The sequence below is a fragment of the Filicampus tigris genome, unplaced genomic scaffold, assembly GCF_054856515.1.
Source record: "Filicampus tigris isolate MCC_2025a unplaced genomic scaffold, RoL_Ftig_1.0 HiC_scaffold_33, whole genome shotgun sequence".
NCBI lineage: Eukaryota > Metazoa > Chordata > Actinopteri > Syngnathiformes > Syngnathidae > Filicampus > Filicampus tigris.
The window spans coordinates 61,608-87,580 of NW_028233414.1; the positions used below are offsets into that span (position 1 = coordinate 61,608).

Genomic DNA, 25,973 nt, shown 5'->3' on the forward strand with positions numbered 1-25,973 from the left:
GGAGGTGGGGGCCAGGCGCTTATAGGTATTATTTTGATCGGCACACAAATGTGCTCAAATTTCATTTCACATTTCACCTCAGCTACGTTGACTAAAGACAATTTTTGTTTTATTCTTACATGACGGTGGAACAATTGGTTTCCAGCAAGACTTGCTCTCAATTTCAAGCAGTCAGCTGTCCCCTCCAACCTCACCTGACAACCTAGGAGATCCAAGGAGCACACGGCGTGCATCGAGTCGTAGGATAAAAGTTGTTGATGATCTTTTGTTTGTGTTTATGGACAGCGGCGTAATGGAATTCAATTTAGAGATTTAAGTTGGTCAATGACAAAGCTATTGATGATGCGGGTGTGTCAAGGGAGGGTTACACTGCGTTCTGGGAACAATTTCTTCAACAGTGTCAAGGGGAAACAGAGCCGGCTCCAAGGCTGAGACCAGATTTCTGTGAGGCTGACTGGCAAGCGGTTGGGCGGATCTGGGTGAAAGGATTATGAGACCGTGGTGTTATGCCAGTGAGGCTGTCACAGGTTGTCATGTTAGCCTGCATCCATGGCGTCGACTCAGTTGATGTAGACATTCTGATATCATCATTCTTGAACTACCTTCCTCCCATTGAGAGATCAGCAGTTGAGAAAGGCCTCCAGGGCACAATGGAGGAAAGTGATGAAGAGGACTTGCTAGACGTATTTACAAGGATGGGTTCCCACTTCCTCCTCCTAAACTTGGCCTTTTTGTCAGGTAAATTGATGTTTGTATCGTTTTTACTGGCACTGATCAACTTTGAGGAGGATGGGATCAACCCTGGCACACACACACACACACACACACAAAATACAAATGTCCTGAATTGCTTTGCGGCATACTCACTTCCTCCTTTCGCTATAAGGACATAAATCGAACGTCTACGCGCTATTACTGGTGTCTCACGGCAGAAGCCCCAATACAAACAAAGAAATCAAAGTATTGTTTGAACAAAATTGGATTCATTACCTCATTGCACACAGCCACTTTAAATAGAAATGTAATTCCGTCCAACTTGCAGGCCAGCGAGAGCTCAGGATTTCACGACACAACGCGCTGGCACGCATGGGTAATGTGGTTGAGTTTTGTCAAAACACTACAGCTTTTGTCCACATGGTGCCGCCACCATCAACAAAAACTGACATATGACATATAGGATCAGAGAGGGGAAAAGGTCCTACAGGAAGAGGATGGAGGAGCAGCTGCTGCAGAATAACGCCAGGGGAGTCTGGAGGGGCCTGAAGACCATCTCTGGCCACGGACAACCCAAGACCCGGACTGGGGGGGACCTGCAGTGGGCAAATGAGCTGAACCTCTTTTTCAATAGGTTCGATCAGATGCCTGCCTCCACTCAGTCTCTCCTGCTGCAGCCTCCACCTACTCCTCCTGCTGGGCGTGTCACCCCCTCCCCCCTTTTCTCCACAGTCTCCAGCTCCCAGCTACACCAGACAGCCACCACTCCCTCCTGCCCAGCCTTGGCCTTCACAACATCTCAGGTGAGGAACCAGCTGAAGAAGATGAAGGCGAGGAAGGCAGCGGGTCCAGATGGCATCAGCCCCCAGCTCCTCAAATCCTGCGCAGACCAGCTGTGTGGAATTGTCCAGCACATGTTCAACCTGAGCCTGAAGCTGGGCAGGGTCCCCCAGCTATGGAAAACATCCTGCCTGGTCCCGGTGCCAAAGACCCCCCACCCCGAAGGAGCTCAACAGCTTCAGACCAGTGGCGCTGACGTCTCACCTGATGAAGACCCTGGAGAGACTGGTCCTTGTCCACCTGCGCCCCCTGGTGAGCTCCTCAATGGACCCACTCCAGTTCGCATATCAGCCTGGCATCAGTGTGGATGATGCCATCATCTACCTCCTCCACACTTCACTCTCCCACCTGGAGAAGGCGGGGAGCACTGTGAGGATCATGTTCTTTGATTTCTCCAGTGCTTTCAACACCATCCAGCCTACCCTACTGGGAGACAAGCTGGAGCGGGCGGGGGTGGCCCACCACCTCACCACATGGATCCAGGACTACCTCACAAACCGGCCACAGTATGTGAGGACACAGGACTGTGTGTCTGACGTGCTCCTCTGTAGCACGGGGGCCCCACAGGGAACTGTCTTGGTTCCCTTCCTGTTCATCCTCTACACCTCGGACTTCAACTACAACACCCCTACCAGTCACCTGCAGAAGTTCTCTGACGACTCTGCGATCGTCGGCCTCATCACAGGCGGAGATGATCGGGAGTACAGAGAACTTACTCAGGGTTTTGTGGACTGGTGCCAGCAGAACCGCCTCCTGATCAATGCGGGGAAATCCAAAGAAATGGTGGTGGATTTCGGTAGGCGCCAGTACTCTTCACCTGCACCAGTGAATATCCGGGGAACAGATGTTGAGAGAGTCTCAATTTACAAGTACCTGGGCGTTCATCTGAACAATAAACTGGACTGGTGCGACAACACAGACGCCCTCTATAGGAAGAGTCAGAGCAGACTCTTCCTACTCAGGAGACTGAGGTCTTTTGGGGTTCAGGGGACACTCCTCAGGAACTTTTATGACTCGGTAGTTGCATCGGTCATCTTCCAGGGAGCGGTCACCTGGGCAGGCGGCGTCTCGGCCCGGGACAAGAAGCGGCTGGACAAACTGCTCAGGAGGGCCGGCTCTGTCCTGGGCTGCTCCCTGGACTCTGTGGACTCGGTGGGGGACAGGAGGATGTTGGCCAAGCTGTCATCAATGCTGGGCAACCCGGACCACCCCCTCCAGGGCACCCTAACAGCACTCCACAGCACCTTCAGTGACAGACTGTTACACCCTCGCTGTGCCAAGGAGAGATTCCGCCGTTCCTTCTTGCCAGCTGCTGTCAGACTCTTTAACAAGAACATTGTGTAGTCTCTACAAACTGGCGGACATTAGTGCAACTGTGCAGTCCTGCACCTGAGCTCGTATCGTGCAATACCCAATATTCCCCAATACTGTAATACCGTGCAATACTCAACATTCCCCACTACTGTTAGTCTAGTTTTAGTTTTATCCAATGCTGTCCCTTACATTTCACTACAGCACTGCAGCACTGTCACTTACTTAGAGTAGTTTTTCCTCTGTACTATGTACAGGCCGAAATGAGTGTTCCTCATATTTTTTATGTAGATGTAGGTTGGTGTGTATATACGTGTGTATATACACATGTTACTGCGTATATTTACATATCCTAAATGTTTGCCGTCAATGTTATACATTCATGGCCACATTATGCCGCCGCCCCTGTGTGACCTATATCTTTGCTGCTGTAACAATGAAAATTTCCCCACTGTGGGATCAATAAAGGCATTCTTATCTTGTCTTATCTTGTGACACAGTGTTGCTTTATTATATATTATTTTTCTTCCTGATTGTGTTTTTGAATTTAAATGATCATTTCATGGTTATTTTTGCATATTTGTGAATTTAATCTCAATGAGTCATTTGTATGTATTAATATTCAGTCATTTCCTGCGTAATGGGCGCACTCTGCTTCCGTCACGCCCGTTGGGCTTCCTTAGCGACTTCCTTCTTCCCTCACAATTCGATGACAATTGCTGAGAGGAACGGAGCACTGCGTGCTTGCAAGCTGGCAGATTTGACAGTGTGTCTATATTTTCTTCTACAGAGTGCTGAGGAAAATAAATGGTGAAAAACAGTCCATTGAGTGCCCTTGAGGGAACCCTTCACACACACACACGCCTGTTACAATAGGAAGGAAAAATACTTTCACCAACAGTTCGTCTTTCTGGTCCCTGAGAACAATGCTTCCGACTTACAGCGTTGCGGCGATGGCCTCTCTGAGGTGCAACTACAAGTTCACAGCCTGATACGGAGCTTTTGGTAGGGTCAGATCGGACTGTGCCATTAAGAAAGTATTGGAGATAGAGCGTGCTTGCTTTTTATTATCGAATTGCGAAGCGACTGGCAACATACAGCAGCGGCAAAACACGGAAGTAAGTCAAAGGCTTCCTCGACATACACAGTCAGCATGGAGCAACAGCACCACCCATTGGCAAAATGACGATACTACAACAGAAAGCACGCAGTGCAAATACATCCGGATCGCAAGGCATGGTCAAACGAAAGACACACTGGTTTTTGCACAGTTGAGCTTGTCCATTGTCAACTGCGGAGAGGAAGTCCCTTGTCACATCAAGTTCAGGTAAAGTATACATCATGTTGGGCCGACCACTGGGGACTTTTATGTTCTTTGAGGGCCTGTTGAGATGGCCTTTCCAAATTTGGGCAGTGTCATCCAACTCGTCCTGTTGAAAATAATACAGAAATAGATTTAGGTAGAGCTGCACAGTTATATCAACTTTAATGAGCAAGAAATTAGAGCATAAAGCCGCTTTTCTCTCTCTATTCCCTCCTTTGTCTTATTTGTCTCACTTCTCTCCTCTCATGTTCCCTCCCCTCATCTTACGCTCATCTTTTCCTCTCCCCCACCTTTCCTTCATCTCTGTGTACCTGGCTCATTTTATCTTCACCTTGTGCCCTCCCCTCACTGTCTCCTTTGCCCTATTTGTTCTCTATTACTTCTTTCATATCCCTGTCCACCTTGCCATGAACGCACTCTCACGTACACAAACACACATTTAATAAATCTACAGCAGAATGTATTAGGTAGCTCACGTGAATAAATCCCATGCAACAAAATTGGAGGAGGCTTTTGTCCAGAAAGCCACCATCAAAGAAGCCATTGTCTCTGAGGTCTTTGAAGAGTGATAACCCGAACTCCACGCACTGGCTGCAAAGAAACCGCCGCCAATATTCAATTCTTTGATTGGCGGTGCTGGCTCCATCCAAGTAACTGTCAAGGGTGCTGCCTTGACTTCAAAAGTCATCATGAATTAAAACAAACATACCCTTAAACAATCATTACCAAAAATTGTTGGTTGATAATCCAATACTTTTCATTTTTGCTAAAACATCCGTTTTTTCGGGAGTGACATGTATCAATAAATATGAACAAATACATAAAATATAAATAAATAAAGACAATAAATGAACATAAAACACTATATACAATTGAGTTACTGCCCCACGAGGATAGTTGGATTTTGTCAAAGTATTCAATAAGAGGAAAGATCTCAGCTTTAGCTGTTATTGCAGCAATATTTGAGAGCATGTAACAAAAGCGACTCCTGTTTGCATTTGCACTTTAGAGCTAGATGATTAATTTTCCTGCAGTCTGATCGATAACAAAACATTTTGAAAGCTGAAAAAATTACATTAGGTATTTTTTTAATATTCAAAAGTTAGCAAAAATCTCGTCTCGGTATCGCGGACTCAATGTCGTGAGACATCTCGTCTCGTGGGATTTTTGTCTCGTCCCATCCCTATTACTCTATTCAAAAATAAAAATCATATTATCACCACCGAAACCTATCTCTATGTTTCGGTAGTGACTGTCTCGGTTTGATTTTCCCCTTCAAATTAAGATAAAATATGAAATAGAATATTGTTAAAATCAGAAAGATCCATGCATGACAGATGTATCTAAGCATTATGTTATGTAAAACTGACTTTATTTAAAAATAAACATCATATTGTCATTAAAGAAACCATTATGTCAAAACCCAAGACCTTTCTGTATGTTTCGGTAGTGACTGTTTCAGTTTTATTTTTCCCTTCAAATCAAGATAAAATATGGAATGGAATATTGTTAAAGTCAGAAAGATCTATGTATGACATATGTATCAATGTATTATACTATTTGAAACTTACTTTATTCAAAAAGAAACATCATATTGTCATGTAGTGACCGTTTAGGTAGTGACGTTTTATGATCGTTGTTAACGATACTCAACAATGCTCGGCACAACGTGGCTACCACAGACAGTTTTGAGCATGTGTACAGAGATAGCAAACAGTACATTTAGCATTAAAATCAAAAGTGCTCATTTTATTGCCGAAATGAGGTGTTCGGTAGTGACGGTCCTTAAAACCACATGATGATTTTCAGACTTTGGAGGGCGCATAACTTAATAATGCTGCCAACTAATTACTCGCCATGTGCCCAGTGATGAACATGAAGGTAATGTCTCTTACTGGTGAAATTTCTGGGCATGTGGCTAAAACCAAGCCCTGCCTACAGACAAATACTCTTTGCGTCTCGGTAGTGACATGAAAAGTTGGGACAGGTTTTTTTACATAAAAACTTCTAATTTGGAAGAAAATCTACAAAATCAATGTGGATCATTCACCATACATTTAAAAGCAACCAAAATGTTCTATTAAAGTAAAGTATTTGGTAAATTGGCAAAAATATTCTACATTTTCTTTTCATGAATTAGTTAGAGATTGGGACAGCCAGCTCCCAATAGGAAGTGACATAGAAAAGAGGACTATTTATACATTCAGTTTAATAGTTTAATCTCAATTAATGCCTTGTGGTAAAATAGATCATAACAAGATATGACTAAATATGCAAGGTCTGAACACTTCATGTTTTTTTTTATGTACATCTTATTTTCATTGTGGGACAGCAATTTCAACCAAATCGGTAGAATGGCTCATAGAGCACATTTCATACACAAGGCAACTCAATGTGCCTCACACAAGCAAAGACAACACCGACAAGCATTGACAAACACAACAGTTAACAACATTTCAAAAGCAAAGTCGAGAAAACAAAAGCAACCAACAAAACTACAACATTTAAGCACATTAGCAGAAAACTTTAAAAACATTTAAAAGCAGAGAAATAAAAGTGGGTTTCTATATTGTATATAAAAGAATTTAAAAAAAAAAGAAGAGATTTGAAATTGTCTGGAGGACCTTAATCAAAGGTATGAGGAAAAAGCAAAGTTTTTAACCTGGATTTAAAAGCATTTACGCTCGGGGCTGACTTCACTTCACTCCACTAATTGACCCAAGTCTGCAGATCTCAGAGCCCTACAGGGTTTATATTCAATCAGCATTTCATTCATGTATTCAGGACCCAAACCATTCAGTGACTGATATACCAGTAGCAACATTTCAAAATCTATTCTACACGTGATTGGGAGCCAGTGTAAAGCCTTTAGGACTGGAGTAATATGCTCCGATCTCTTTGTTCTGGTAAGAACCCGAGCTGCAGCGTTCTGAATGAGCTGCAGCGTTCTGAATGAGCTGCAGCTGTTTGATGCTCTTTTGACAAAAGATAAGCAACGGGCAGCGAGGTTGCTAGCTGGCAAGGACCTCTACGTTTCGCGAGCGACTTGAGGAGTTGCCGTCCACACCAGCGGAGGGAACGTGCTTCACCAGGCGAATGCGCATTCTCAGCCCGGCGGCCACCAGATACGGTCACGAGCGAGCAAGCAGCCGTTCGTCACAGTCTGCAGGGGCAGGCTGTGGGCCTCGGCTGGACTGGTCAGCGACAAAATAGAATTCCAGCCCGTTTGACCTAGGCCTACGAAAATTGGCAGGCGCGTGCAGCACCCCGAGACGTACAAAAAAGGTCATCGCAGCCATTGTCTAAAGTGTACAGGAAGTGAGCGATGAATTTTTGAATGTCCGATTTTGGACCATTTTTGCACGTTTACAAGGTGCATACTTTTTCACCCACGTCCCAGAGGATTATTCCAATTGACTTCAAACTTCGGATATATCATCTTATAACCTGGGGCAACAACTGGGAAAATTATGGGGAGTTTTCGATAAACTATACGACGGGGGCGGGGCATCAAATTTGGCGTAGTTTTTTTCCTTCGCCATACAGAAGAAATACCTTAATAAATGCCCTGCACTTGCTCCAAAAAGATCCCAAATTTCACCTGTACGTAAAGAGTCGCACCCTGAAGACATCTATATGATAATATTCCATTATACATATAGCGCCACCTAGTGGCGACTAAAATGGTCATTTTTTACATTTCTATTTGCTGCAGGCAGCCCGTTGAACGAATCGAACTGAAAAGTTGTCGAAGGGCGTGGCTTTGACGGTGCCGCAAAGTCTGATTATACAACCTGACAATAAATACAGTTTTAACTTGACTCAGATCATCCAATCTTCTCGAAATGTTTCATATTTGATGATAGGCAAGGCCGGAAACATCTACCAACTAATTTCTCATCGTAGTGGTAGCGCCACCTAGTGGCGGAAGGTAATACATGTGTCTGTCTTTGATGTTTTTATCCTAGCGGGTTCATCGGGTCCACCTCATCTTTGCTCGGAAGAGTGTTGAGACCTTCCTGATATTAAAATACAAAATGTGTGATTTTTGGTGAAAAGCTGTTGCCATGGCAACACGCAGTTCGCCCAAAAAAACAACACTCATTTTGAGGGTCTGAACAAGCTTGAAATCTCACGAAACGAATTTATCAATATTTTTTTATTTTTTGGTGCAATTTTGAAAAAATGGCTCGCTAGCGCCCCCCCAGGGATTTTCCAAAATTCAGCCCCGGTTGTACTTTTCACCTAGATCGACGAAAATCCGGTGGTATATGTAACAGTTGAAGGCCTACAAAAATGTCTCTTGGAGCCATATGCTAAACCAAACAGGAAGTCGGCCATTTTGAGTTAAGTTTAAAGTATGAATTTGCTCTGATTACAATGGCTGCTGGAACTTGACCCACATGATCATTTTTCCTTTGAAAAACTACTGACATTTGATAAAAGTCGTATCCTGAAGACATCTCCGAACTTGTTTTTCATCGTATTGGTAGCGCCACCTACTGGCTAAAGGAAGTACATGTTTTTTTCTTTGATCTTTTTCTCCTCGCGAGTTAACCAGGTCGACCTCAGAATTGCTCGGAAGACTCTGCAGACCTTCCTGATGTTAAAATACGATATTTGTGATTTTTCGTTAAAAGCTGTCGCCATGGCAACGGGCTGTCCGTAAATAAAACTGCGCTGATTTTGACGGTCTAAACATGCATGAAATATCCCGAAACCTTGCACACACATCAGGCCCGGTGAAATCATCTTTTTTTTGTTGTTTTACGTCGCAATTGTTGAAAAAATGGCTCGCTAGCGGCCCCTAGAATTATTTAAAAAATCAGCCACGGTTGTACGTTTCAACCAATAACAACGAAAATTTCGTGGAATATGTAACAGGCCAAGACCTACAAAAAAAGGCTCTTGTAGCCACGTGCTAACCCTAACAGGAAGTCCGCCGTTTTGAATTTACTTGACAATTCGGCATCACATTGACTTTAAAAGCAGCTGTAATGTGATCCACATGATAATATCTTGTCCAAATTTCACACATTCCATGAGAGTCTAAACCTGAAGACATCTACAAACTAACTTTTCATCATAGTGGTCGTGCCGCCTACTGGCTAAATTAAGTACATTTGGAAGTACATGTTTAATTCTTTCATGTTTCTCCCCTGGCAGGTTAGCCGGCTCTTGCTCGGAAGATGATGTCAAAACACAAAGTTTGAGATTTTTCGCAGAAAGCTGTTGCCATGGTAACGCCCAGTTTCCAATAACACAAGCTGCTTTTGAGAATGTACACATGCACGAAAACCCATGAAACTTTGCACACATAGAAGTCTTGGTAAATTAATCAATAATGAATTATTCAATTGTGCAATCTTTAAAAGTTGGCTCGCTACCGCCCCCTAGAAAATTCATAAATAGTGGCCCCGGTTGCACGCTTCACCTACATCTATGAAAATGTGATAGTAAATAAAACAGAAAGAGAACTACAAAAAAGCCTCTCGGTGCCATTTGCAAAACCTAAGAGGAAGTCAACCATTTGGACTTTACTTTAAAGTTTGGACTCAGCTTGACTACAAAAGCTGCTCGAAACTTGATCCACATGATAATTTCGATCATTCAGTTCCGATGTACAAGCATCCCAACGTGCCGGTAATCCAACGGTGCCAGGGCTGCGAGGGCCCTTTATAGCTGCGTGCAGCTCTAGTTATTATGATTGTTATTATTATTATTATTATTATTATTATTGTATTTTTGTATTTATTTTAGGAGTATATTCAAGCGGCACGCAGCACTGACTCAAGGATGACGCAGCCACATCAAGGTGGAGTTCATGCACTTCTCTGGCGTCTTCCCTAGTTCCGGAAATACGCCATAGCCAACCAGCTGTGTATAGTGGTTTGCTGGTATGCTTTTATTTTGAAGGCCGGGAAGGAGGGGAAGTGTGGAAAATAAATAAGTAACTTGACTTTGACTTCTGGCTGTCTGTTGGACCCAAATAATTATACAATACGACATATCCAACCCCGAGTCTCGCGACGCAAGTAAGCACACGCAGTTGGCTAAGTACTACTGGCGCATTTGAAGCGTGTCCACAGCGGGTTCAAATTGTAAATTAGCCAGCTAACGATCTTTACAAAGGTCATTCATGGATGCTTTTTTGTTTTGTTTTGTTTTGTTTTTTGGGTCGGAGGGCGGAATGGGGCGGGGGCCGACAATGTTTATGAATGGTACCCAAGTCAAGGGTGGAGTGTCGCGGCTGGACGGGCAAAAAATGGTCAAGTGCCCAGCTCTGGTCTTTGGTTTCTAAAGACAGTGACTCCAGGTGTTTTCTAACAGCAATCCTCTTTTCTTTATTGCCGAAAACAATGACCTCTGTTTTGCTTTGCTTTAGCTGAAGGAAATATTTGTTCATCCAGTTGTTAATTTGCTCTAGACAGTGACACTGATTGACGCTGACTGAACTGGTGTCATTTTGGGACATTGATATAAATATATATATACTGTGGCTGTGTGTCATCTGCATAACTGGGATAGGCAACATTGGTGTTCTGAAGCATTTGACCCAAAGGTAACATATACAGACTGAACACAAGGGGCCCAAGGACTGGCCCTTGAGAAACCCCACACGTCAAGGCCCTCCGATCTGATTCAAAACTTCCAATGGTCACAACTAACAAGTAACTTCTTTCCTCCAAGTAAGACCTAAACCATTTTAGGACTGTTCCATTTAATCATTTAATCCCACCCAAGTTCCCAACCTGTTCAACAGTATGTTATGATCAATTGTATCAAATGCTGCACTGAGATCCAATAAGACTAGCACCGACACCTTCCCTGTGTCAGTGTTCAATCTTGTGTCATTTACGTCTTTGATAAGAGCTGTTTCTGGACTGTGATGAGGTCGGAGTCCTGATTGGAATTGATCCAAAAGTCCGTTTGAGTTGAAGAATTTGCTGAGTTGATTAAAAACCACCTTTTCAACAATCTTTGATAAGAAGGGAAGGTTTGAGATGGGTGTACAATTTACTAACGGGGAGTCATCCAGCGATCTCTTTTTTAGAAGGGGCTTGACGGCAGCTACTTTCAGGGGTTTAGGAAACTTGCCTGACTGCAGCGAGCAGTTGGTTATTCGTTGCAATTCAGTTAGAACGGAATTCACAATAGTTTTGAAAAAATCCGACGGTAATTGGTCAAGGCCACTAGTTGATGGTTTCAGCTGCTGAACCAAATCGGTTCTGGTTTTTTGATCCACTGTATCAAATTGTGTCATGGTCATTGAATTATTGCTGGGTGATTTTAAGTGCCGCATCGTTTTGGAATTTGTCTGGTTTGTCATGATGTTTGACCTGATGGATTGTACTTTACCACTAAAGCAGCAGGCAAAGTCAGTGCATTTATCTGTTGAGAGGGATTCTGGCGCTAATTGATTTGGGGCATTTGTCGACCACAGCAAATAGAGTGCGCGTATCGTTTGGGTTCTTACTAATGATTTCAGAAAAGCGTTGGTGTCTAGCTATGAGCAACTCTTTGGTCACATTACAAAGACATTGTCTCTCAAGGTCAAAGTCAACTTGGGCTTTAGTTTTTCTCCACTTCTGCTCCGCTTTCCTGCACTTTGAATTCAAAGTCATTACACTGGCAGTCCACCTCCAAGGTGTTTTAGGTGGCCATGAAATGGTCTTACCGGTAGTTTTGAGAGGAGCCACAGCATCCGGGACATTTGAGATTTTCCAGGTAAATTTATCGCGAAGTTCATCAACAGTCTTTGCAGTCACCAATGTCGAGGCCCCATCATTTTCATAAACATGTCGCTTGTGTCCTCGTTTGTATGTCTTTCCTTAGTAGACACGATGGTTGACTGAGCTTTTGGGATTCTTTGTAGTTCAAAGAACACACAGAAATGATGTGAAGTAGCCAGATCTTTAACACCAGCTGATGAGATGTCAACACCTTTGGAGATAATAACGAGATCAAGAACGTGACCTTGAGTATGTGTTGGCCTTTTTACATGTTGCGAGAGACCAAAGGTATCCAGTATAGTGTAAAGTTCTTTGGTATTTTTTATCCAAATTGTTGTCAACATGAATGTTAAGGTCACCAGCTATGACCAGGTAGTCATAGTCGGTACAGATGACTGACAGCATTTCTTCAAATTCCTCCATTAACTTGCCTTTTTTGTCTTGGAGGTCTTTACATGATTCCAGCGATAATCTTTGGATCACCTTTCACGAATAAACGGAGATACTCAAAGGAATTAAAGTCACCCAATACAATTTCTTTACACTGAGACGATGATTGAAAAATGGCAGCAACTCCGCCGCCTTTTTTGCCACCGCGACATTTGTTCAGGGAACTAAAATTGACTGGTGTTGCCTCATTCCTAATAGTGTTTTGGCGACCCTCTGTTAGCCATGTTTCGCCCAGGAGAATTAAGTCAAGATCAGAAGACATAATGATGTCATTAATCAATATTAAAGAGAGCTAATCGTGCAGTGATAACGGGAGACGCTGGCTTGCTCAGAGGTTGACAAGGTATCCCAACTAGGTTAGTAGATCTGGCCTTGTTTCTTCTCAGTTCTTTAGCTGACTTTCTGTTACTCGTGACCACAGCTATACCACAAGCTTCGCTAGTTTCATTGGGTCCTGACTTACTGACTGGGGACAAGCATTGTTTGTAGCGGTTTCATACATACTGTATGTTTTGGCTATGCCCCAAGATTCAACACGATTGGAGTAGTATTTGTGACACTCTTTCTATTTATTGTAATTGATTTATTGTATTGTAATTTACGTGTATTTATGTATTGTTAAAATGAGCCCAAATGCACTCAGGTTGCTTTTTGGGATTATGGCTGCGGGCCTGGGGCTGCCTGCCGGTGGTCCAAAAGTTATCGCCTTCTCAAACTTGTTAGCACGCCGCTTAATTCTTTTCAAGTGGAAGGATGCATCTCCTCCGACAGTATCACATTGGATTCGAGATGCATTATTTCATTTCAACCTCGGCAAGGGTAGATGTGTGACGGGGGGCTCTGAACGGGACTTTCATCGGGTGTGGGGGTCTTTTATGTCATTCTATGATCAACCATCAACAAAGGTGTAAGTTTACTAGGGAATATTTGGGCAGCTTTACAAACTATTGCTCTTTTTGTAGGTGCTTGTGATTTGTTTACTTCCTTTTATGTGACTGTAGAGATAAGGGAGTTGAGTTTGTGAGTTGTTGTTTTTATTTTTGCGGGGGGGGGGTCTTTTTTGTTGTTGCATTGTTTAAACTTCAATAAGTGTATTACACTCGCAAAAAAAAAGAATGTGTTCAAATTATGAATAAATGAGTGCAGTCAAGCGATCACATTTTCTTCAACTAATTGATTGCGAAATTTTCCACAATTGATCGCAATTAATGTATTTTTCATCTACATTTTTTTACAAAGCTTGGAAACAATATTTACTTGAGGAAAATCTTGGAATCAACGTGGGGAATAAATGAGCGGATATTTCGATTCATAGACTGTTCTAATAGCTTTCTTTGATCCCTGAATGCGATTCTTTTCCTGTAAAATAAAAAAAGTTAAACGATACACCAAAGACATACAACTAATATGGCATTTGAATTTGGCTTTGCAAAGTGCGCAAATTATTTGGGATTCCGCCAATGAGCCGTCGAGCAACTTTTTAAAGTAAAACTACGTAAAAGTCCATCTTTGGGCCAGTGACTCTCCTCTACGTTTGGCTGCAAAGTGAGCAAATTAGCTGCCACACAAAGTAAATAACTGAGATAATTGAGTTAATTTTTTTTAGTGCGTTATAGAATTTAAATCAATCTCCATAGTTAACGCTTTCGCTTTGACAGCCCTAGAATGAAGACATATTTATTCAAAGAGATGAATGTTGATTCACAAGCATCAAATTTTCCATCCTGATGATGACAGGTCTTTACCATTTGTATGAGAATCATTTTGAACATAGCTGGTGGTTGACCACTTTTCTGAAAAACAAAGGGAAACATGAGCCGGCCGATTAAAAGAAAATGCAACATTCTGCAACACAAAGTGAGGACAGAGACAATGTACAAGTGACCGCCACACAAATGCACACGGAGCGAGGCATGAAAAAGACGCCCCCCCCCCAAAAAAAAACGTAGAATAAACACGGGTACAAAATATTGACAACTTCCTGGAGGTCGCTTGATTCATAAACAATGAGTTCCCGTTTTTTCTTCTTCATTAAGCTGTCATTTTTCAACATCACAATTCCAGGAGTTATGTGTCGTACCAGACAATTCACATTTTTATTACAATCCATTGGGGATGTAACGATTAATAAAAAATTGATTTAAAATGGATTCGCCCCCCATTCATCGATTCGATTAATCAAAAAATGGACTTGATTAAATTCATCGAGAAAATGATGTCAGGAAACGTTTTTTTCATTTTCGACTCATCGAAAATTGAGTTGATTAAATCCATCGAGAAAATGACATCTTAGCGTTTTTTTTCATTTTCGACCCATCGAAAATCGAGTTGATTAAATTCATCGAGAAAATGATGTCTGGAAACGTTTTTTTCATTTTCGACTCATCGAAAATCGAGTTGATCAAATCCATCGAGAAAATGACGTCTTAGCGTTTTTTTTCATTTTCGACTCATCGAAAATCGAGTTGATTAAATCCATCGAGAAAATGACGTCTTAGCGTTTTTTTTCATTTTCGACTCATCGAAAATCGAGTTGATTAAATCCATCGAGAAAATGACGTCTTAGCATGTTTTTTCATTTTCGACTCATCGAAAATCGAGTTGATTAAATCCATCGAGAAAATGACGTCTTAGCGTTTTTTTGCATTTTCGACCCATCGAAAATCGAGTTGATTAAATTCATCGAGAAAACGAGGGCTTGAAAGGTTTTTTTCATTTTCGACCCATCGAAAATGGAGTTGATTAAATTCATCGAGAAAATGAGGTCTGGAAACTTTTTTTTTTCATTTTCGACTCATCGAAAATGGAGTTGATTAAATTCATCGAGAAAATGACGTCTCGAGACGTTTTTTCATTCCAGATGCATAGCACATTTTGAATGTGTAGGTCAAACGATGCTTTGGCGCCAAACATCATTGCGTACTGCGTTAATGTTACGCTAATGTTACGCCCGCCTCCAGCCAGAGCCATTGATATTGTTCGACGCGGCACGATTGACGCTCCTCTGCGGCGGCAACGCAACACGTGAAACTAGACGATGACACAGACGGGAAAAAAAGGGGGGCTTCCGACTATTCCTCAAACATTTCCGAACCGTCGTTTGTGAATCGCCTAAAAAAGTGGCGGACCGGTGCGTCACGTGGGCGGAATGCCCAGCTCTGGTAAACGCTGCACAGTCGGGGATGTCGCAATGTGGGCAATATCGCGACCAAAAGCTCATGGTTTGGTTTTATCGCAGCATTGATGTCACAGTTTGATATGTATTGCAATATTGTGTGAAGGCTCACACATCCCAAAAAGAGGCGGGTTAAAAATAACAGCATTTGGGCTCAAAGGCGGACCAATCCACGAATTGGCCCACTTTGACCCATCACATTTCATGCGGACTGAAGTAGTGGATCGGTGCATTTCTGACCCAAAACGGTCTTATTTTTAGCCCAAGTGTTTTTGGAGTGCAGTAAAAAAGTCAAAGTTGCCACCAATCAGTCAGACCGGCCAATATTTTTCAACATCTCCGTCGGCCCGCTTCAGCCGAACACAGCGTTGCGAACTACACGGACCAGGATACTTTGCGCTGCGGAGCCGAGCCGACCGGAGCGCATGGCCGCGGCCAAGCCTATTTCTTTGCGAATGCTGTTATTATGTACAAAAAGGGAATATTGTGATTTTTTTTTTTTCTTCTCCCCTTCATATGAGCTCCTTTTTTTAACAATGTCATGAGCTTTCAGACAGTATCGTGAGCTTCTTCTTAATGTGTCGCCAAGCTCTCCACAACATTGCGATAATGATCGTGCGCGATATGATGGTATCGGGACATCCCTACTATACAGTCGATCGAGAATCTCCAGACTTGCTAATAGTGGGAAAAGAAGAAAGAGAATCCGCTGAAGATTAAAGACGAAGATGCTTTCAGTTTCCAAACCTTACCGTGATAGCCAGAAATCTCTTTGGGGTGATGGCCTGAAATTGAAAACATTTGGCACTATTACTATTTTGTCAAAAATCGCAACAATTTTGGCCTTTCTCAAGAAAAACATCAGCTCCGTTTCTGTTCTGGCAGTGTAAACTGGTACGTAGGCCACCCACAAAAGCTGAAATGCTTTCATAATTGTTCATGCTGGCATCCACAAACGTACTCGGACAAACATCCATGACGCCAATTCTGACTTGCTGGTAATATTCCGGCCCCCAAAGTGCACGTACCTTTGACTTGCCGGGTTTCTTCTTCTTGTCACGACTCATTTCACGCTTTTGAATCTGAGGAGGTCAAAAGTCAAAGAACGGTTGGTCCAACTCGCAGAAACATTGCGGAGCGCTAAGGGCCGAACGATTAATTGCCGCCGCCGTTATAAGGCTTGATTTCGATTGACATGCCTTGGAAGTTTTTACCTCAGCATTCTATGACGCATAATGCACAACATATCTGATATTATAACATATACATATATATATGTATATATATATATACATATATATATATATATATATATACGTATATATATATATATATATATATACATATATATGTATATATTGTTGAAAAAAACACATTTGAAAAGGCCGTCGGAAGAAAACTCTTATTGCAATCGCAATTTTTACCAATAGAAAACAACAACAAAAACCTCCCAATGACATTCTTTTCCATTATCCTTCAGCCCTATGGCGCACCTCTCTAAAAAGGTCAATGTCATGGACTTTCCCCCAAAAATAAGATTTGACGTGACATTTGAAGTCAATATAGTTTGCAGTTATACCTCTCGTGCCTCCGCAACGTCGTAGATTTTTAACCACTTATTTTTTGTTTGGTTGTTTTGTTTGTTTTTATTTTTTCAATTTATTTGAACGGTATACGGACAAGACTGAATTTAAAAGTTGAGCGCCTTCAGTGTAGCAACATGTTGTGCCAAACTACAAGTCTTTAATCCCTCACATTGAGTGAAGAACCTTGGCGTCATCTTTGACTCTGAGCTCAGTTTCATTCCTCATGTTAAAAATGTAACCAAGATTGGTTTTCATCACCTTGAGAATATCGCCAGAGTCCGCCCGTTTGTCTCTCAGGCTAACACGGAAGTGCTGACGCATGCGTTTATTTCCTGTCGTTTAGATTACTGTAATGCCCTGCTCTCTGGCCTCCCCAAAAAGAGCATTTCACCATTGCAACTACTGCCGGATTCAGCCGCTCGGGTGCTGACGAGAACCTCAAAGTGCTTTAAAACATTCAAAGCAAAACATAGAATTATCTTCAATCAAAAGAAAAGATAAATTATTTAAAAGTTGTTGAAAGCCAAACTAAAAAGGTGTGTCTTGAGCTTCCTCTTAAAAATATCAACAGTCTCTGCAGACCTGACGTCCTCTGGCAGGCTATTCCAAAGGTGAGGACCAAAACGGCTGAATGCAGCCTCGCCATGCATTTTGGTCCTCACCCTTGGAATAAATAAAAGGCCGGCGCCAGAGGACCTCAGGATCCGCGAGGGCTGGTATGATAAAAGCAAATCAGATAAATAAGATGGCCCAAGACCATTAACACATTTATAAACTAATAAAAGTACTTTAAAATCGATCCTGAAACACACAGGGAGCCAATGCAGCAATTTCAAAACTGGCGTAATGTGCTCCCGCCCTCTGGTTCTCGTCAGCACCCGAGCGGCTGAATTCTGCAGTAGTTGCAGTGGTGAAATGCTCTTTTTCGGGAGGCCAGAGAGCAGGGCATTACAGTAATCTAAACGACAGGAAATAAAGGCATGCATCAGCACTTCCGTGTTAGCCTGAGAGAGAAACGGGCGGACTCTGGCGATATTCTTAAGATGATAAAAACCAATCTTGGTTACATTTTTAATATGAGGAATAAAACTGAGCTCAGAGTCAAAAATGACGCCAAGGTTCTTCACACAGTGTGAGGGATTAAAAATGTGTAGTTTTGGTAAAAGCTTCTCTCTCTGACCTTCGGGACCGATAACTAAAACCTCAGTCTTGTCCTGATTGAGCTGTAGGAAATTATCTGCCATCCATGACTTGATATCTAAAATGCAATTTAAAAGGGTATCAATGGGTCCTGTGTCATCAGGAGACACGGCAATATACAGCTGCGTGTCATCAGCATAGCTGTGAAAGCTGATGCCGTGTCCCCTGATGACATCCCCGAGGGGAAGCATATAAAGATTAAAAAGTAGGGGGCCTAAAATCGAACCTTGAGGAACCCCACATTTAATTTCATGAGTTTTAGAGGAACAAGCATCCATACTTACAAAGAAATATCGGTCTGTGAGATAGGAATAAAACCAGTCAAAAACAGTACCAGAGATGCCCACTAGATTTTTAAGTCTATTTAATAAAATTTGGTGATCTACTGTATCAAAAGCAGCGCTTAGATCCAGTAGCACCAAGACTGTGAGTTTTCGCACGTCTGCAGTGCACCTAATATCATTTAAAATCCTTAAAAGAGCAGTCTCCGTACTGTGGTTCATCCTAAAACCAGATTGGTATTTCTCCAAAATATTATTTGTATTTAAAAAATGATTCAACTGGATGAAAACCAGTTTTTCTAAAATCTTACTTAAAAACGGTAAGTTGGATACGGGTCTGTAATTATTAAAAACGCTCGGGTCAGAACCGCTCTTCTTCAGAAGGGGCTTCACCACCGCCGTTTTAAAGGCAGCGGGGAAGACGCCTGTCTGAAGAGAGCAATTGACTATATTTAAAATTTGTTCCTCAAAAAATCCATAAAATGTCTTAAAAAGAAGTGTGAGAATTGGATCCAAAAGGCAGGTTATTGGGCTTACCTGGGAGAAAACCGACCAAGTGTCCTTGCATCAACCAGGGCAAAACTTTCCAGTGTTTCCTCATGTAAATATGATTGTCCAGATTTATTAAAACGTGTGTTTTGACGGGCTAAAAGACTGGATCTTATGTCATCGATTTTACTTCTGAAGTGGTCTGCAAAGTCCTCACAGAGAGCATCTGTTGGTCTCTGTGGGGACTTATTAAAATCAGAACTAGTTAAAAGTTCAAAGGTGGAGAAGAGAACCCTGGGGTTGTTTTTATTGACTGTAATGAGGTTTGAGAAATAGGAAGATCTTGCCAGTTTGACTGTTTTATTGTAGGATTTCAGTTGTTCGCATAAAATTTCATAGTGTACTGTAAGTTTACTTTTTCTCCACCTCCTCTCTGCACTCCTGCATTTTCTCTTTGATATTTTGATAGCATTGTTTCTCCACGGGGGTACAGTCTTTGTTTTTGTTGTTTTAATTAAAAGTGGAGCTACTGAATCTAATGATGATTTAAGATGTAGGTTAAAATTGTCAACAATAAGATCACAGGGTGCAGGTAAAATGTCAGCAGGAGTGCTTTTTAAGATCTCGATAAAATTTGCAGCCACCTCAGAAGATAGGTAGTGTTTCTTCACTGTTCTGACCGGGACTGCTAGATGGTTAAAACTGGCGATGTTAAAATAGACACAGTAGTGGTCTGACACTGCCAAGTCAACAACAGAGGACACACCAGCAGACAAGCCATAGGTTTTAACCAAATCCAGGGTGTGTCCTCTGTTGTGAGTTGGCTGCAAGACGTGCTGTTTAAAATCCAAGCAGTTTAAAAGGTTTGAAAAATCTCTGGATAGTGGGTCCGAGATGTTGTCCATGTGTATATTAAAATCGCCAGTTATTAATATCCTGTTATAACTGGAATATAAAATGGATAAGAATTCTGAAAATTCTGTAATAAAAGAAGTGGAATGATGGGGAGGTCTATAGACGGTAATGCAGAGAATAGGGGGACTGCTAAAAACAAAGGCATGGTGTTCAAACGATAAATAGCTGCTAAAAATGATCTCCTTTGATAAAAGAGTATTAATAAAAATTGATGCAGTCCCGCCTCCTCTTTTGCCATCCCTTGTAGAAAATAAAAAGTTAAAATTCGGTGGGCAAGCCTCGTTGAGAGCAACTGGAGCATCTGTACCAAGCCATGTCTCAGACAAAAGTATACCATGTAAATTATTGTCTAAAATCAGGTCGTTTATGATAAAAGTTTTGTTTAAAAGGGAGCGCACGTTCAGCACGGCCAGATTAATTATTGTGCTGGACGTGCGCTCATGGTGGTACGAATGAGCAGTATTAACATATACTAGATTACCACTGTTAAAACCACGTTGTTTGTGTGTGCAAGGGAAGCGTCTGCCGGTGATGGTTTCAATGGGAAAATTGTCCGATAGTGGTAATGATAATGAGGGCCTGCAGGGGGAGCTAGTGAGGGTGGTGGTACTGTGAGCAGCTGGTATTGGCCTGTAAGTGATGGTAGTGACATTGTCATTGCAGCGTTTATGAGTAGAAGAAGAAATATGATTGGTAAACAAGAGTCAGCTGGGAGTGGAATTGGTTACGACATGGTGGATGTTAGCGGCTAAAATCTTGCTACCAAGAGAGTTCGGATGAACACCATCCGGCTGGTAAAAAGACGGGCGATTCCAGAATAGGTTAAAATTGTCAATAAAAGCAAAGTCAAGGTGGCCACAAGTGCGTAGGAGCCACGTGTTCAAGCTTAAAAGGCGGCTGAAGCGCTCGGCTCCGCGAGACAATGCCGGCAAAATGCCACTCACCCAGACCGACAGACCGCAGGTTCTTAACAAGGCAAAGAGGGCGTGAAAGTCTCTCTTCGTCTGCTCAGACTGTCGGCGTATTGTCTCGTTTGTCCCAACGTGAACGATGAGCCGGGTAATGGATGATGGCAGAGAGTCAAGAACACCCGGCAGGATGTTAACTATGTCCATGACTTTCGCTCCGGGAAAACAGCGGGTGACGCAGCCGGGATAGTGAGTACGTCTAATGGTGCTGTCGCCAATTATAACGGTGGTCGGTGGGTGACGTGAGGAGGGAACGCCAAGGGACTCACCACCGGCGGGAGATTCACGACTCCACTGTCCAGGATGGCTCCGCCGAGGCCGAGTGATGACGGTGGATGACACCGGTGAGTGTCGCCGATGATGCTGGTGATGTCGACCACCCTTGTACCGGGACACCGCGTCCCGGAGCAGCCCGACGCGTGAGTGGACGGCCGTGTCACCGGCGGACCCGCCCAACATGGGGTTCCCGGCCGAGGTCGTCGCCGTGGGTGGCGGGGAATCCGAGGGAGCCCCTGGGAGCACAGCCCCAGCGTCGGACGCAGCAGTCGGAGACACCGACTGCCTGAGAGACGACGAATATCCCTTCTTAGGTCAGAGATTGTCTTATTTGCCTTCTCCAGCAGGCCATTGTGTTCGTAGTGCAGTGATTGGAACAGGAGACTCACTCGCCAGGGCGGCGAACCGATTCCCCAGGACCAGTTGGGGGCGGTGGGGTGGCTCCCCGGCCCTCCGGCCGCGGGACACCACCTTGACCCAGGTGTCACTCTGCAGCGGTGTCGAGCAGGATGGCCCCGGGCAGGCAATTGGATCCCACTTCGCCGTGTCCGAGAGGCCAGCCGCCTCAGCCGTCATTGTCGCCGACAGGATTTCACGAGCGCGCCTCCTCATGACCACCGCGGAGAGTTCGGGGAAACGGGTCGCGAAGCAAGAGATGACCGATTCCTTCTCATGGAGCTCCTCTGAGAGACGACGAATATCCCTTCTTAGGTCAGAGATTGTCTTATTTGCCTTCTCCAGCAGGCCATTGTGTTCGTCGCTGTCGTCTGAAGGCATTTTATTACACTAGCTCCAAGCTAGCCCCAGGCTAGCCCGTTTCCGTCTCAAGCTAGCTGTATGCCAGTCCGCGAGATCAAGCGACCCAGAGATTAACAAAAATTTAAATAAATAAATAATAATAAAAAATAAGATAAAAATAGTCTCCAAAAATTAAAAAGAGTAAAAACGCAACGCGCAGGTGAGGTAGATTCGAAGGCGAAAGTGCAGAAGTGCAATCGATACCATCCACGTCCAAACTCTGACGTCACTTCCTTTCTTAGTTTAGCTTCTCCTTCAATCAATCACATTTTATTTATATAGCACTTTTCATACATAAAAATGCAACTCAAAGTGCTTTAAAACATTCAAAGCAAAACATAGAATTATCTTCAATCAAAAGAAAAGATAAATTATTTAAAAGTTGTTGAAAGCCAAACTAAAAAGGTGTGTCTTGAGCTTCCTCTTAAAAATATCAACAGTCTCTGCAGACCTGACATCCTCTGGCAGGCTATTCCAAAGGTGAGGACCAAAATGGCTGAATGCAGCCTCGCCATGCATTTTGGTCCTCACCCTTGGAATAAATAAAAGGCCGGCGCCAGAGGACCTCAGGATCCGCGAGGGCTGGTATGATAAAAGCAAATCAGATAAATAAGATGGCCCAAGACCATTAACACATTTATAAACTAATAAAAGTACTTTAAAATCGATCCTGAAACACACAGGGAGCCAATGCAGCAATTTCAAAACTGGCGTAATGTGCTCCCGCCCTCTGGTTCTCGTCAGCACCCGAGCGGCTGAATTCTGCAGTAGTTGCAGTGGTGAAATGCTCTTTTTCGGGAGGCCAGAGAGCAGGGCATTACAGTAATCTAAACGACAGGAAATAAAGGCATGCATCAGCACTTCCGTGTTAGCCTGAGAGAGAAACGGGCGGACTCTGGCGATATTCTTAAGGTGATAAAAACCAATCTTGGTTACATTTTTAATATGAGGAATAAAACTGAGCTCAGAGTCAAAAATGACGCCAAGGTTCTTCACACAGTGTGAGGGATTAAAAATGTGTAGTTTTGGTAAAAGCTTCTCTCTCTGACCTTCGGGACCGATAACTAAGACCTCAGTCTTGTCCTCATTGAGCTGTAGGAAATTATCTGCCATCCATGACTTGATATCTAAAATGCAATTTAAAAGGGTATCAATGGGTCCTGTGTCATCAGGAGACACGGCAATATACAGCTGCGTGTCATCAGCATAGCTGTGAAAGCTGATGCCGTGTCCCCTGATGACATCCCCGAGGGGAAGCATATAAAGATTAAAAAGTAAGGGGCCTAAAATCGAACCTTGAGGAACCCCACATTTAATTTCATGAGTTTTAGAGGAACAAGTATCCATACTTACAAAGAAATATCGGTCTGTGAGATAGGAATAAAACCAGTCAAAAACAGTACCAGAGATGCCCACTAGATTTTTAAGTCTATTTAATAAAATTTGGTGATCTACTGTATCAAAAGCAGCGCTTAGATCCAGTAGCACCAAGACTGTGAGTTTTCTCACGTCTGCAGTGCACCTAATATCATTTAAGATCCTTAAAAGAGCAGTCTCCGTACTGTGGTTCATCCTAAAACCAGATTGATATTTCTCCAAAATATTATTTGTATTTAAAAAATGATTCAACTGGATGAAAACCAGTTTTTCTAAAATCTTACTTAAAAACGGTAAGTTGGATACGGGTCTGTAGTTATTAAAAACGCTCGGGTCAGAACCGCTCTTCTTCAGAAGGGGCTTCACCACCGCCGTTTTAAAGGCAGCTGGGAAGACGCCTGTCTGAAGAGAGCAATTGACTATATTTAAAATTTGTTCTTCAAAAAATCCATAAAATGTCTTAAAAAGAAATGTGGGAATTGGATCCAAAAGGCAGGTTGTTGGGTTCTCCTTGTCAATCAGCAATCAGCAATCAGTGTATAAATGTGTTCATGGTCTTGGGCCATCTTATTTATCCCATTTGCTTTTATCGTAGCAACCCTGGCGGATCCTGAGGTCCTCTGGCGCCGGCCTTTTATCTATTCCAAGGGTGAGGAGCAAAATGGCTGAGTGCAGCCTCGCCAGGCGTTTTGGAATAGCCTGCCAGAGGGCGTCGGGTCCGCAGGGACTGTGGATGTCTTTAAGAGGAAGCTCAAGACACACCTTTTTAGTTTGGCTTTGAACAACCTTTAAATCATTCATCTTTTCTTTTGATTGAAGATTATTTTGATCTTATCTTACTGATTTGAGTTCTTGGACTATACTACTGTTCTGTCTTTTCGTTTTGTTGCTCTCTGCCGTTGTCAGCTTTTAGCTCCAGTGTTTCCTCATGGGGGGGGGCCTCCGCCTTGAGGGAGGGGTGGCTGCCCTTCCCGCGGGGGCTGTCATCGCAGGGACTCCTTGGGTCCGGGCGGCCGGCGGCCTCTACGCTTTGTGTGGGGTCGGCCCGTCTAATCCGGGCTGGGCTCTCTCTATGGTGGTGGCGCCCCTGTGGCCGTGGGCTCCCCTTGGGTACCCTTTCCCCATATGGTTTCTCTGTGCCTTGTCATGTCTTTTGAACACATTTGATCAGGTTGTGCACTTTGTGTGGGTGTGTGTGAATGAGTGCTGATGTAGTAGTGGATATCTGTCTTGGGTTTGTTGGGAGGGAGGACGTGAACGGATTTTTTTTTTTTTTCCGTTTAATGTTTTGCTTCGGATGTTTTGCAGCACTTTGAGTTGCATTTTTACGCATGAAAAGTGCTGTATAAATAAAATGTGATTGACTGATTGATTGAACAAGCAGGGAATGTAAACGTGACTAGTGATTATTTTGGTGTTGAATCCGTATAGGACATTTGCAAACAGCTGCTTTTACTTGGGGAAAACAACCACCCGCACTTCACCTCTATTTTCTGATGTTACAGATCACAATAGTGACAGAATCCTGATTCGCTTGTGAATGTTGCAGCAATGCCCCGTTTTTGAACAATTAAGCGAATGAATGGTCAACAGACTAAAGCAATTTTTTAGAAAAAAGAAAACGGTAGCCCTAAAATGGAACATTTTACAGCAAATGCTCGGGATGCAACGATTAATCGACCCCAAAAAAACCAAACAACCCATGAATCCATTCGCATCGAGACGACTCGAACTCGGAGCCCTGTACAGCAACACCTATCAAAAGACACACATACCTAGCCTAATGAGTGGACACGACACAACGGCTGGATGCTCCGCGCTCAACTGTTTATTCTCCGTTCCCCCCTAAACGTACCGGGCATAGATGAACATGTCGCAGTGACATCTAGTGGCCTGGAATGCTACCTTTGGCAATCTATGCGGGCAGAGTGCCACCCAGTGGCCTGCATATCATGACGGTGCCTTTCCGAAAATGAAAACACGGACTCACTTGCTAGCAGCAAGACTCTCTCGGCCTCGGCCTCCACTTGGGAACCTTTCCCACGTTCTTCATCCGTGCAACGGTTGAGAGCCTGGCCGGCCTGGTGGATGACGCTTTGCTGCAGGTTCATCTCATTGGCGGAGTAAGTAGAGCCACGGTGGTATTTGCTTTGCTCGTCAATTCCAAAGAATATTTTCAGCCATTTCATTTCAAACCTTCAACTTTTGTTTGACGCTAAACAAGCTGGAGCCTCGGACTTCCTCCGCTCTGTGGCAAACATCTCTTTTCACCATCACCCCCTTAGCACTAGCGCAGACACGTACACGGCACATGTTAGGGGCGGAACGGTTGACAAAATCTATCGGCTGTCGGGGGAATCGAGTATGTCAGGTCAAAACTGAAAGAATGGGGGGGGGGGCAGTCTGACATCCGACACATCAACATGGGAGTCCGAGCTTGAAAGCGGCTTGGATTCCCGCTGCAAAAGAGGACACGGGACTGGTTCCAATGCCAACTTAGTAGAGATGTAAGCATTCATCGAAAATCCCTTTAAAA

General features: G+C 43.3%; 2 pseudogenes; one reads left to right on the forward strand and one right to left on the reverse strand.

The window, feature by feature from the left end:
* Positions 1–133: 133 nt before the first annotated feature.
* LOC147125818 (uncharacterized) lies at positions 134–3,663 on the forward strand (annotated as a pseudogene).
* LOC147125819 (uncharacterized) lies at positions 3,486–25,548 on the reverse strand (annotated as a pseudogene).
* Positions 25,549–25,973: the final 425 nt, after the last annotated feature.